We start from the raw sequence: 10613 nt of genomic DNA on the forward strand, positions 1-10613 counted from the left end.
GGGTGATTAAGTTGTTTATTCAGCAATATATGCCAGCAGAAAATATATTCTATCAAATTATACAAATGGTTCAAAAAAAGTTTTACATGTACAGTACATTTTAACAGTTAGCAGGCATAGCACCTAAGTGAGTTAAAAGTGGAAAATATATGTAGATCCACACACACACACACACACACACACACACACACACACACACACACACACACGTATGCAAAAACTCTAAGTACTGTCTGATTTTTTTCTGAAAATTATACAAACAGTTAAAAAAAAATTACATTTACAATTCATTTTAATAGTTAGCAGAGCACACACCTAAGTTATTTAAAAGTGGAATATATATATAATCAGAAAAGGACATTTAGGCCTACTGTACATTGAAATGACTGAACCTAAACATAGGAGCCCGATAGAGGCTGAAAGCAGATGCAGATATTTAACATAAGTTTTCTTACATATGCTAGATTCATGTCTCTGGACTTAAGGCATTTCTGATATCTTCTTTTCTCCGTTGTGAACATTAATTCTGTTTGGATGAAAGGAGAAAAATAAAGAAGGAAAATGATTACAGAGCAACAATTCCCCGCTTAAAATGCACTTATGGTTTTAAAGATTTGAAATGTCAATCACCTTCTTTTGCACTGTTCTAAAACCTTGTACCAACCGATGCGCCACACAGCAGTGCGTAAAGACGGACTTCCCCAAATGTATAGCCCCGAAGTAGACAGTGCATTGAAACGAGCCAGTATTAAAAACGGGTTCGTGCCGTCGTTTTTAGGATAAATGCCGTATTTAGAAACTTGCTTTACAATTATGTTTATAAAAGCGGGGTACCAGAAGATTAAAAAAACTAATTACGACGACTATTATAATCTTTATAGACTCTGCCTTGCTGTCTCTCTCCGCACTTGGCGGGTCTCGTGCAACTTGATGTTTGGCAACGAAGAACAGTTTAATCGTCATCCCCACATTGGTCAACACGACAATTTGTAACAAGGTGACGCTGTATGAAAAAAACTGGTTTGCTATTAAACCTGGGATCAAATTCTTCACAAGTTGGTTAAGAACGCAAGCGTGGAACCAGCAGTACGAACAGACACAAATGACTACAGTGCGTGAGACGAAGCGCTCGTAGATGAAAGGATAACACACGGCGCAGTATCTATCAAACTGAGCAAACATGAAGACTAAAAGGTTTACACCGAGGAAGGACTGTAAAATATTGTAAATTCCGTTTCTGAATGGAAATCCCTCTTGAACGTCAAAAAGACCCGAGAAATAAGCATACAGGCCCGTAATAACGTCACTCATGCTTGTGCTCAGCATAAACATGAATCTGTTCTGAATTCGGAGATGCTTCGTTTTTAGGATCCCGATGACTACAGATCCTGAGAGCAGAACCGCACTTGTGGAGAATATGATGTGGTAAGCATATAGGATGTAGTGTCCAGGTTCGGAGAAGTCAACAGAGAGTTGAATGCGAGAAACGGTGGCGTTTGCGAAGAGAGTCTGGGCGTTCATGCTAAGTCAACAAACTCAGATCTGGTTTATAGAGTGGAAAGCAATTTTTAAAGGAGAGAGAAATCATGTCTGACCCCCAAGTGAGCCATGTGTGACAGGTGTTGTGTGGCCTTGTCTAGGGACAAATGTTGGCTGCTATTTGTTTACTGATCCGAACTGATGTCAAACACCTTGGGCTTTTTTAATGAAATGTTTGTTAGTTTGTTTAAAACAGGGTCTTTTACACTTATGGCAGTGGTAGCTTGCCACTGTGCCAGGCCTATGCTAAAATAAAAAAAACATGTTGAGATAATGTGTTTGGGGTGGGGGTGGACAAATGTAGGTTACTTACTGCACATATAACCATATCCATTTTAATATAAAAATCATAGTTATGATTTATTTATACCGTGGAGAAAATATGTATTTTGCTGTAATTCCTGCTGATTTTGTTAGTTTGCCCACTTACAAAGAAATGAAGGGTCTGTAATTTTTATGGTAAGTTTATTTTAACATATAGGGAGAGAATACCAAGCAGATGATCCAGAAGAAAAAAAACACATTATATTAAGGTTAGAAATGAATTTGCATTTCAGGGAGTGAAATAAGTATTTGATCCCCAAGCAAAACATGAATTAGTAACAGGTGCAGAAACCCTTGTTGGTAAGCACATGGGTAAGATGTTTTTTTGAATTTGGTCACCAGGATTGCACACATCTAAAGAGGGATTTTGATCCATTCCTCTTTACAGATTGTCTCTAAATGCTTAAAGGGATAGTTCACCCAAAAAGGAAAATTATGTCATTATTGACTCACCCTCATGTCGTTCCAAACCCCTAAGACCCCTGTTCATCTTCAGAACACAGTTTAAGATATTTTAGATTTAGTATGAGAGCTTTCTGTCCCTCCATTGAAAGTGTGTGTATGGTATACTGTCCATGTCAAGAAAGTTAATAAAAACATCTTCAAAGTAGTCCATGTGACATCAGAGGGTCAGTTAGAATTTTTTGAAGCATTGAAAATACATTTTGGTCCAAAAAATAGCAAAACCTAAGACTTTATTCAGCATTGTCTTCTCTTCCGGTCTTTTGTGAGCTCTGTCCACTGCAGTGTAGTGATATCCAGTTCGCGAACTAATCACTCGATGTAACCGGATCTTCTTGAACCAGTTCACCAAATCGAACTGAATCGTTTGAAACGGTTCTCGTCTCCGATACGCATTAATCCACAAATGAAGCTGTTAATTTTAATGTGGCTGACACTCCCTCTGAGTTCAAACAAACCAATATCCCGGAGTAATTAATGTACTCAAACAGTACACTGACTGATCTGCTGTGAAGAGAGAACTGAAGATGAACACCGAGCCGAGCCAGATAACGAACGAAAGATTGACTAGATTGTTCTCGAGGCAGGATCCAGTTGCATCGGTTGTCATATCACCAGTAGTGATGGGAAGTTCGGTTCTTTTCAGTGAACTGGTTCTTTCGGACAGTTTGATTCAATAAACAGGTTGAAGAAAACGGTTCACCGGTTCTTTTGCGCTCAACGTAATGACGTCATTGGCGATTATAGCCCTTGATTCAAGCCTTCGGTTTACCCGCACTCATAACATTAGCACAGAATCAGTTAAGAATCAATCAACAAAAAAAAAAACGAACCGTTTGAAACGATTCAGTTCGATTCGGTGAACTGGTTCAAGAAGATCTGGTTACATCGAGTGATTCGTTCTCAAACCGGATATCACTACACTGCAGTGAACGCGCTCACAACAGACTGAAAAAGAAGACGATGCTGAATAAAGTCTTAGTTTTTGCTATTTTTGGACCAAAATGTTTTTTTCGATGATTCAAAACATTCTTATGGACCCTCTGATGTCACATGGATTTCTTTGAAGATGGAGGGACAGAAAGCTCTCAGACTAAATCTAAAATATCTTAAACTGATGAACGGAGGTCTTACGGGTTTGGAACGACATGAGGGTGAGTCAATAATGACATAATTTTCCTTTTTGGGTGAACTATCCCTTTAAGGTTTCTTTGCTGTCATTTGAAAACTTGAAGTTTCAGCTCCCTCCACAGATTTTCCATAGGATTGAGGTCTGGAGACTGACTAGGCCCCTCCAATACCTTAATTTGCTTCTTTTTGAGCCACTACTTCATTGCCTTGGCGGTTTGTTTCAGGTCATTGTCATGCTGGAAGTCCCATCCTTGACCTTTCTTCAGTGTTCTGGCTGAGCAAAGGAGAATCTCGTCCAATATTTTACAATACACTCCATATTTTGGCCTCCCAGGGATGGTGTTATGGGGTTCATAGTCAGCATTTCTCTCCCTCCAAACACGCAGAGTCGTGTTAATGCCAAAGAGCTCAATTTTGGTCCCATCTGAACACATCACTTTCTCCCAAGCCTTCTCTGAATCATTTTGATGTTCTTCAAACTTTAAATGGGTCTGTACGTGTGCCTTCTTAAGCAGGGGGACCTTGCGGGTGCTGCAGGATTTCAGTCCATTGCAGTGTAGTGTGTTACCGATGGTCTGCTTGGTGACTGTGGTCCCTACTCTCTTAAGATCATTAACAAGCTCCTCTTGTGTAGTTCAGGGCTGATCCATCACCTTTCACATGACCTAACCCCATGAGGCGAGATCTTGCATGGAGCTCCAGGCCAAGGCAGACTAATGGTTGTTTTGTGTTTCTTCCATTTCCAAATAATCTCACCAACAGTTGTGTCCTTCTCACCAAGCTTCTTGCTTATGGTCTTGTGGATTCAAGCCTTGTACAGATCTACAATCTTTTCACTGACATCCTTGGACAGCTCTTTGGTCTTGCCTATGGTGGTGGGAGAGGTTGGAATGGAAGATACAGATTGTGTGGACAGGTGTCTTATACATATATATCACAAATCCCAGAAAATATGCGTTGTAGTCCAAACGAGACATTCGTTGTAGTTTTTTTTTTAAACTTAAACTAGCACTTTTCCTTCTTTTCTTGTCTCTTAAAAAAAAAAAAAAAAAAAAAAAAAAAACCTGGCTATGCGATATGTACTAGACTAACTGAGACTTGTCATGGCACTAGCATACTGTTGTTGTTCTCTTGTTCCTTGTTGACCTGACTACTTCTATTGTTCTCATTTGTAAGTCACTTTGTATAAAAGTGTCTGCTAAATGATTACATGTAAATGTAAAATGTAAATGTAAAGTGATTTCTGTTATATAAAATATCTCCTTTGGAATTGGCCTTTGAGCTTTTTAACTTTGAAAATCTTTTTCACGCTAAAACTGCAACATTATAGAGTAACTCAAGTTGAAAAAGTGAAACAGCATTATAGGACCCATTTGAATGCTGCAAATAATATTTTTTTATTTAATATCAACATTTCCAGTTTCTTTTAATAACACAGATGTAAAACAGCAGCTTCGTCATAAATACAGTAGAAGGAAATGTCTGAAAGAAATATCTTACACCTTGAATATTGTGTTGGAATAATTTTTACGTTTCGATACTTAGATAATTAGATTACCTTCCCCTCATCTAACACTCACTTAAAGTTAATATTCAAAAACAATAATAATTTAAATGTAATCTTTAGCAGACATCAAAATGCTGTGTGCATGTTTAGCATTTATTTGCCATGCATTGGTTATAACATTTGAAGTAGCATTAAAATTCCACAATGAAACTCTGCTTTCTGAGTATAACATAATGTTTTTTCATTTTCAATTCTTCATAAAATGTTAAAACCTGACGGACACTTTTAACCATTTCCTTATATTCATAAAACATCCTGATGACTCAGCAAAATAAATATTGCTAATTGTGTAAATGTGCTGTTGTCTGGTTCTGTTGTAAACTAAGGAGGCGGAATAAGTCCAGGTCATTCTCAAAGGAAGTTTAATACACCAGACTCTCATCAACAACCTCTCATACATCCAAACAAATTAGTCAAAGTACCTGCGGGAAAATAATCGGTTTAAATGCTTTTTACAGGTGTATGTTTATTTTGCTGTTGTCAGATCATATCAGGGCACACAAGTGGTAAAGCACATACAAAAAAAACTAAAAGATAGCTAATTATCCCCAAGGCACATTCACAGTCACATCACTGCCCCCTGATAGCAGCTTTCCTTAAGAAATAGAATAACAGACCAGTTTGGCCCACAGATTAGAGTTATTTCAACTCTAAACTTGTTAGTTACTAGATGATATGGGATGTTTTTTTCAATGGAGAAATATAATATATACTTTAAGGTGCCATAGAATGCATTGATACAATATTTTAAATTGTTCTATGATGTCCCCAGTAGGGTGACAGAGAGAGCTCAACGCGTCTTTTTTAAAATACCCTGATTGCATGATTCCTTTATCTTTTCGATATTAATAGCCTAAATAAGCTGCATAATTACATTATTAAATGTTAAATGTTACTTAAGATGGTTAACTTTAATATCCTCAGCTAAATATAATTTCAAGGTTAATGAAAATAAATCTGCAATGCTTTTTTAATTGTTTCTTAATGTGCATGTATTGTGAGGATTTGCAGCGCGTTTCATTAAATGCATGTGTTGTGAGGATTTGCAGCGCGTTTCATTAAATGCATGTGTTGTGAGGATTTGCAGCGCGTTTCGTTATATGCATGTGTTGTGAAGGATTTGCAGCATTCTTAATTTGCATGTATTGTGAAGGATTTGCAGCGCGTTTTATTATATGCATGTATTGAGATGATTTGCAACACTTGTGTTGTCAAACTGTTTTCTTCATTTGCTGGTGTTTTTTTTCAATTTGCATGTGTTTTCTTAAGTTGCAGCGTGTTGAGCTCTCTCGGCCTCCATAGTTTTCTGATGTTTTAAGGGTGTACTCACACTGCCAGTTTGAACCGTGCCCGAGTGCGTTTGACCACCAAAGCACGGTTCGTTTGACTAGTGTGAGTGCTCCGAATCGTGCCCGGGCGCGGCTCGATTAGCCAGCCCTGGCCCGCTTGGAAGAGGTGGGCTAGGGCACGGTTCAGTTGGACTCGGGCGCGGTTCGCATGCAGTGTGAGCGCTAACTGTGCAGGAGCATGGAAAAGGACGTGTTGCGTCACGGTTTTGCGACGCTCCAAAACCAACATGGCAGGGAAAGGGTCGCTTTGGTCTACGGCAGAGGTGCAAAACGCATAAAAACTAAAAACTGCAAAGTCCTTGCTGCACTTCAGCTGGTACCTTGCAAACATCCTCATATGAGCAGCACGATTACGTGAAAATTTTCGCGCCACTAAGGCGACACATCTGTTTAACCGCAGGCTGTGGACCAAACAACACAAAATTATCCACAAAGAAAACAGAGCGATGCACTCCATTGTGTTCAGAGAGCGCCGCTCTTCCTGTTTATCCCCAAACTGTCGCACCATAATGACGTAAGCGTGCTCCGGCACGAATGCTGAAACCCTATATGTGAGTGCAGGCCACAGGGGGAGTGGGGAGGGGGGACAATCGTACTCGGGCCCGGTTCATAGCAACCGTGCCTAGTGTGAGTACACCCTAAGATTGCTTAGCAGCACAAGATAGCTATACATATGTCACCTTTATTTATATTTATATAGCACTTAAACAAATTACATTGCGTCAAAGCAACTAAACAACATTCATTAGCAAAACAGTGTGTCAATAATGCAAAATGACAGTTAAAGGCAGTTCATCATTGAATTCAGTGATGTCATCTCTATTCATTTTAAATGTGCAATGTCTGTGCATTTATTTGCAATCAAGTCAACGATATCGCTGTAGATGAAGTGACCCCAACTAAGCAAGCCAGGCGACAGCGGCAAGGAACCGAAACTCCATCGGTGACAGAATGGAGAAAAAAACCTTGGGAGAAACCAGGCTCAGTTCGGGAGCCAGTTCTCCTCTGACCAGACCAAACCAGTAGTTCAATTCCAGACTGCAGCAAAGTAACATTGTGAAGAAGAATCATCTGTTTCCTGTGGTCTTGTCCTGATGGTCATCTGAGACAAGGTCTTTACAGGGGATCTGTATCTGGGGCTCTAGTTGTCCTGGTCTCCGCTGTCTTTCAGGGCTGTAGAGGTCCTTTCTAGGTGCTGATCCACCATCTGGTCTGGATACGTACTGGATCTGGGAGACTGCAGTGATCCTCTGATCTGGATACAGACTGGATCTGGTGGCTACGGTGACCTCGGAATAAGAGAGAAACAGACTAATACTAGCGTAGATGCCATTCTTCTAATGATGTAGCAAGTACATCGGGTGGTATGGGAAGTGTTCTGGTTTACCTAATTAATGCAGCCTAAAAATCCTTTAACGGATTTAGTGAAAGTGACGAAAGTGACGTGACATTCAGCCAAGTATGTATTTAACCCATCCAAAGTGCACACACACAGAGCAGTGAACACACACACACACTGTGAACACACACCCGGAGCAGTGGGCAGCCATTTATGCTGCGGCACCCGGGGAGCAGTTGGGGGTTCGATGCCTTGCTCAAGGGCACCTAAGTCGTGGTATTGAAGGTGGAGAGAGAACTGTACATGCACTCCCCCCACCCACAATTCCTGCCGGCCCGGGACTCGAACTCACAACCTTTCGATTGGGAGTCTGACTAGTATGTTATGTGTAAGCCAGGTTAAAGAGATGGGTCTTTAATCTAGATTTAAACTGCAAGAGTGTGTATGCCTCCAGAACAATGTTAGGTAGGTTATTCCAGAGTTTAGACGACAAATATTAAAATAGTGTCTCTTATTAAACCAACAAACAAAGAAATTAGATCTGATGCTACCACCGGAACTAGCTCTACCGCACAAAAAAGTTTAGCAAAAACATGGACATCACTGTGAGCTTTAGTCACATGCAAGTGTACACACACACACACACACACACACACACAAACACACACACACACACAATGCGTTTCCATGTTTCATGGGGATTTTACACACTACCAGTCAAAAGTTTTGAACAGTAAGATTTTTAATGTTTTTTATTTTATTTTTAAAGGGGGGGGGGGGGATGCTATTTCATGCATTCTGAGTTTTTACACTGTTAAAGAGTTGGATTCCCATGCTAAACATGGACAAAGTTTCAAAAATTAAGTTGTACGTTTGAAGGAGTATTTTTGTTCGCAAAATACTCCTTCCGGTTTGTCACAAGTTTCGGAAAGTTTTTTTCAAGTATGGCTCTTTGTGACGTTAGATGGAGCGGAATTTCCTTATATGGGTCCTAAGGGCACGTCTGCCGGAAGAGCGCGGGCTCCCGTATAGCAGAGCACTGAGAGGCTGAGCACAGACTTCACTGATCAGAGCGAGTGCGTCGCGAAATGTCACAAAAGAAATGTGTTTTTGGGTGCCAGGGCAAGACAACCCTGCACAGATTACCAAAAAAAAAAAAAAAAACAGCATTAAGGGACCAGTGGATGGAGTTTATTTTTACAGAGCATCAACGGAGTTGTGCTTGTTGAAGATGCTTGTTGTTCCATCACATTGATTTAGAAACTGACATTTCAAGGTAAAACATGTAATACAACATATGGTTGCTTTAAATTTTGTTTATTTCATCAGTTGTGAGTGCAATACACAGATTTAGAGCTTGGTGTTGACAACAACTCCTTTTATGACCAGTTTGCCATTGCACAGATAAAATTCATCTACAATTTACCAGTATACATTTCATGAGTCTCTTGTACATAATCTCTGTTTGGTACTAATATGTAAATATGTTCTTTGTTTCACAGTTTGGCCTGTGGTCAGCCTGGTTATGCTGGTTTGGTCTAACAGTACTAGCCTTCCTAAAGGTTTACCATAACCACCGGCAGCAGGAGCTGTTAGACAGTCTTGTTCAAGAGAAGGAGCTCCTGCTAGGTCATCCTTTACAGAAGAGTTCTTACAACAGGAATGCCATGATTTAAACAAAATCTCTCATGTAGTCCATTTACACTGCACGAGCCAGTCTCTGGGAGGAGAATTAAACCCTCGGAACAAACATATTTTTTATAAATCATGTATCAATTTTTAGATCTCAGTCTTATTAGATTCAATTTTAGCTATGTTCATGTTTAAATAAATGATCAGAGAACACCTCATATTCAAAACAGATAGCAGAGTTAGTTTCCACTGTTGTTTAGAAACAACATCCTTACAGAACCCTGCACAGATTACCAAAAAAAAAAAAAAAAACAGCATTAAGGGACCAGTGGATGGAGTTTATTTTTACAGAGCATCAACGGAGTTGTGCAAGTGTTTTTGTTTGTTCCCTGCATTTCGAAGATGCTTGTTTTACAAACAAGGCCCAGTTTGACAATGGATTTGCGTATCGTTTATTTCTAAACGATGATGTAATCCCAACGAAAAAGGGTCACGATCGTGTGTTGGAACCGCAGGCGGTGAGTAAAACTGCTTCAAATATCTCTGCCTCCTTGTTAGTGCGTCCGCCTCCCATGCCGGGGGCCCCGGTTCGAGCCCCGCTCGGAGCAAGTCGTTGCTGCTGCTGCTCTCGTTCAGTTTTAGCCTCGGGATCTGATTCTGGATCACAAATAAACGGCTGAATCTGACTGTAAGCCATGGTTTGTTTTGGATGATTTTTTTTTTCTCATGGTAATGTCACAACTTCCAAACGCTCTCAACGCAAAAGCCTACTGGCGCTCGTGATTCTTTAGCTCCGCCCACACGTCACGCCTCCAGCCGGTCGTGTTTCTCTGGGAAAAATCAGTACAGACTATCTTTCTCTTATGAATATAATAAAACTAAAGACTTTTTGGAGTTGCAGTACTACTCTATAGGTACTCAAGATTAACAGGATATTGAGTGAAAACGAGCATTTCACCCCCCCCCCCCCTTTTAAATTTCTCTTCTGCTCACCAAGCCTGCATTTATTTAATCTAAAATACAGCAAAAAAAAAATATGTTAACCTAAATTTTCAGCATCATTACTCAAATCTTCAGTGTCACATAATCCTTCATGAATCATTCTAATATGCTGATTTCCTGTGCAAGAAACATTTGTTATTATTTTGAATATTTTTTTTATTACATTTTTTATTTTTTCAGGATTCTTTACTAGAAAGTTCCATTTTATTGTATTATTTTGGAAATTAATACTTTTATTTAGCAAGGTTGATTTAAATTGATCAAAAGG

At 39.6% G+C, this 10613-nt stretch overlaps 1 pseudogene; it reads right to left on the reverse strand.

Moving 5' to 3' along the window:
• Positions 1–626: 626 nt before the first annotated feature.
• On the reverse strand, positions 627–1521 carry LOC113085772 (melatonin receptor type 1B-B-like; annotated as a pseudogene).
• Between the last annotated feature and the right edge of the window lie 9092 nt (positions 1522–10613).

Source organism: Carassius auratus, unplaced genomic scaffold, assembly GCF_003368295.1.
Source record: "Carassius auratus strain Wakin unplaced genomic scaffold, ASM336829v1 scaf_tig00042183, whole genome shotgun sequence".
Taxonomy (NCBI): Eukaryota; Metazoa; Chordata; class Actinopteri; order Cypriniformes; family Cyprinidae; genus Carassius; species Carassius auratus.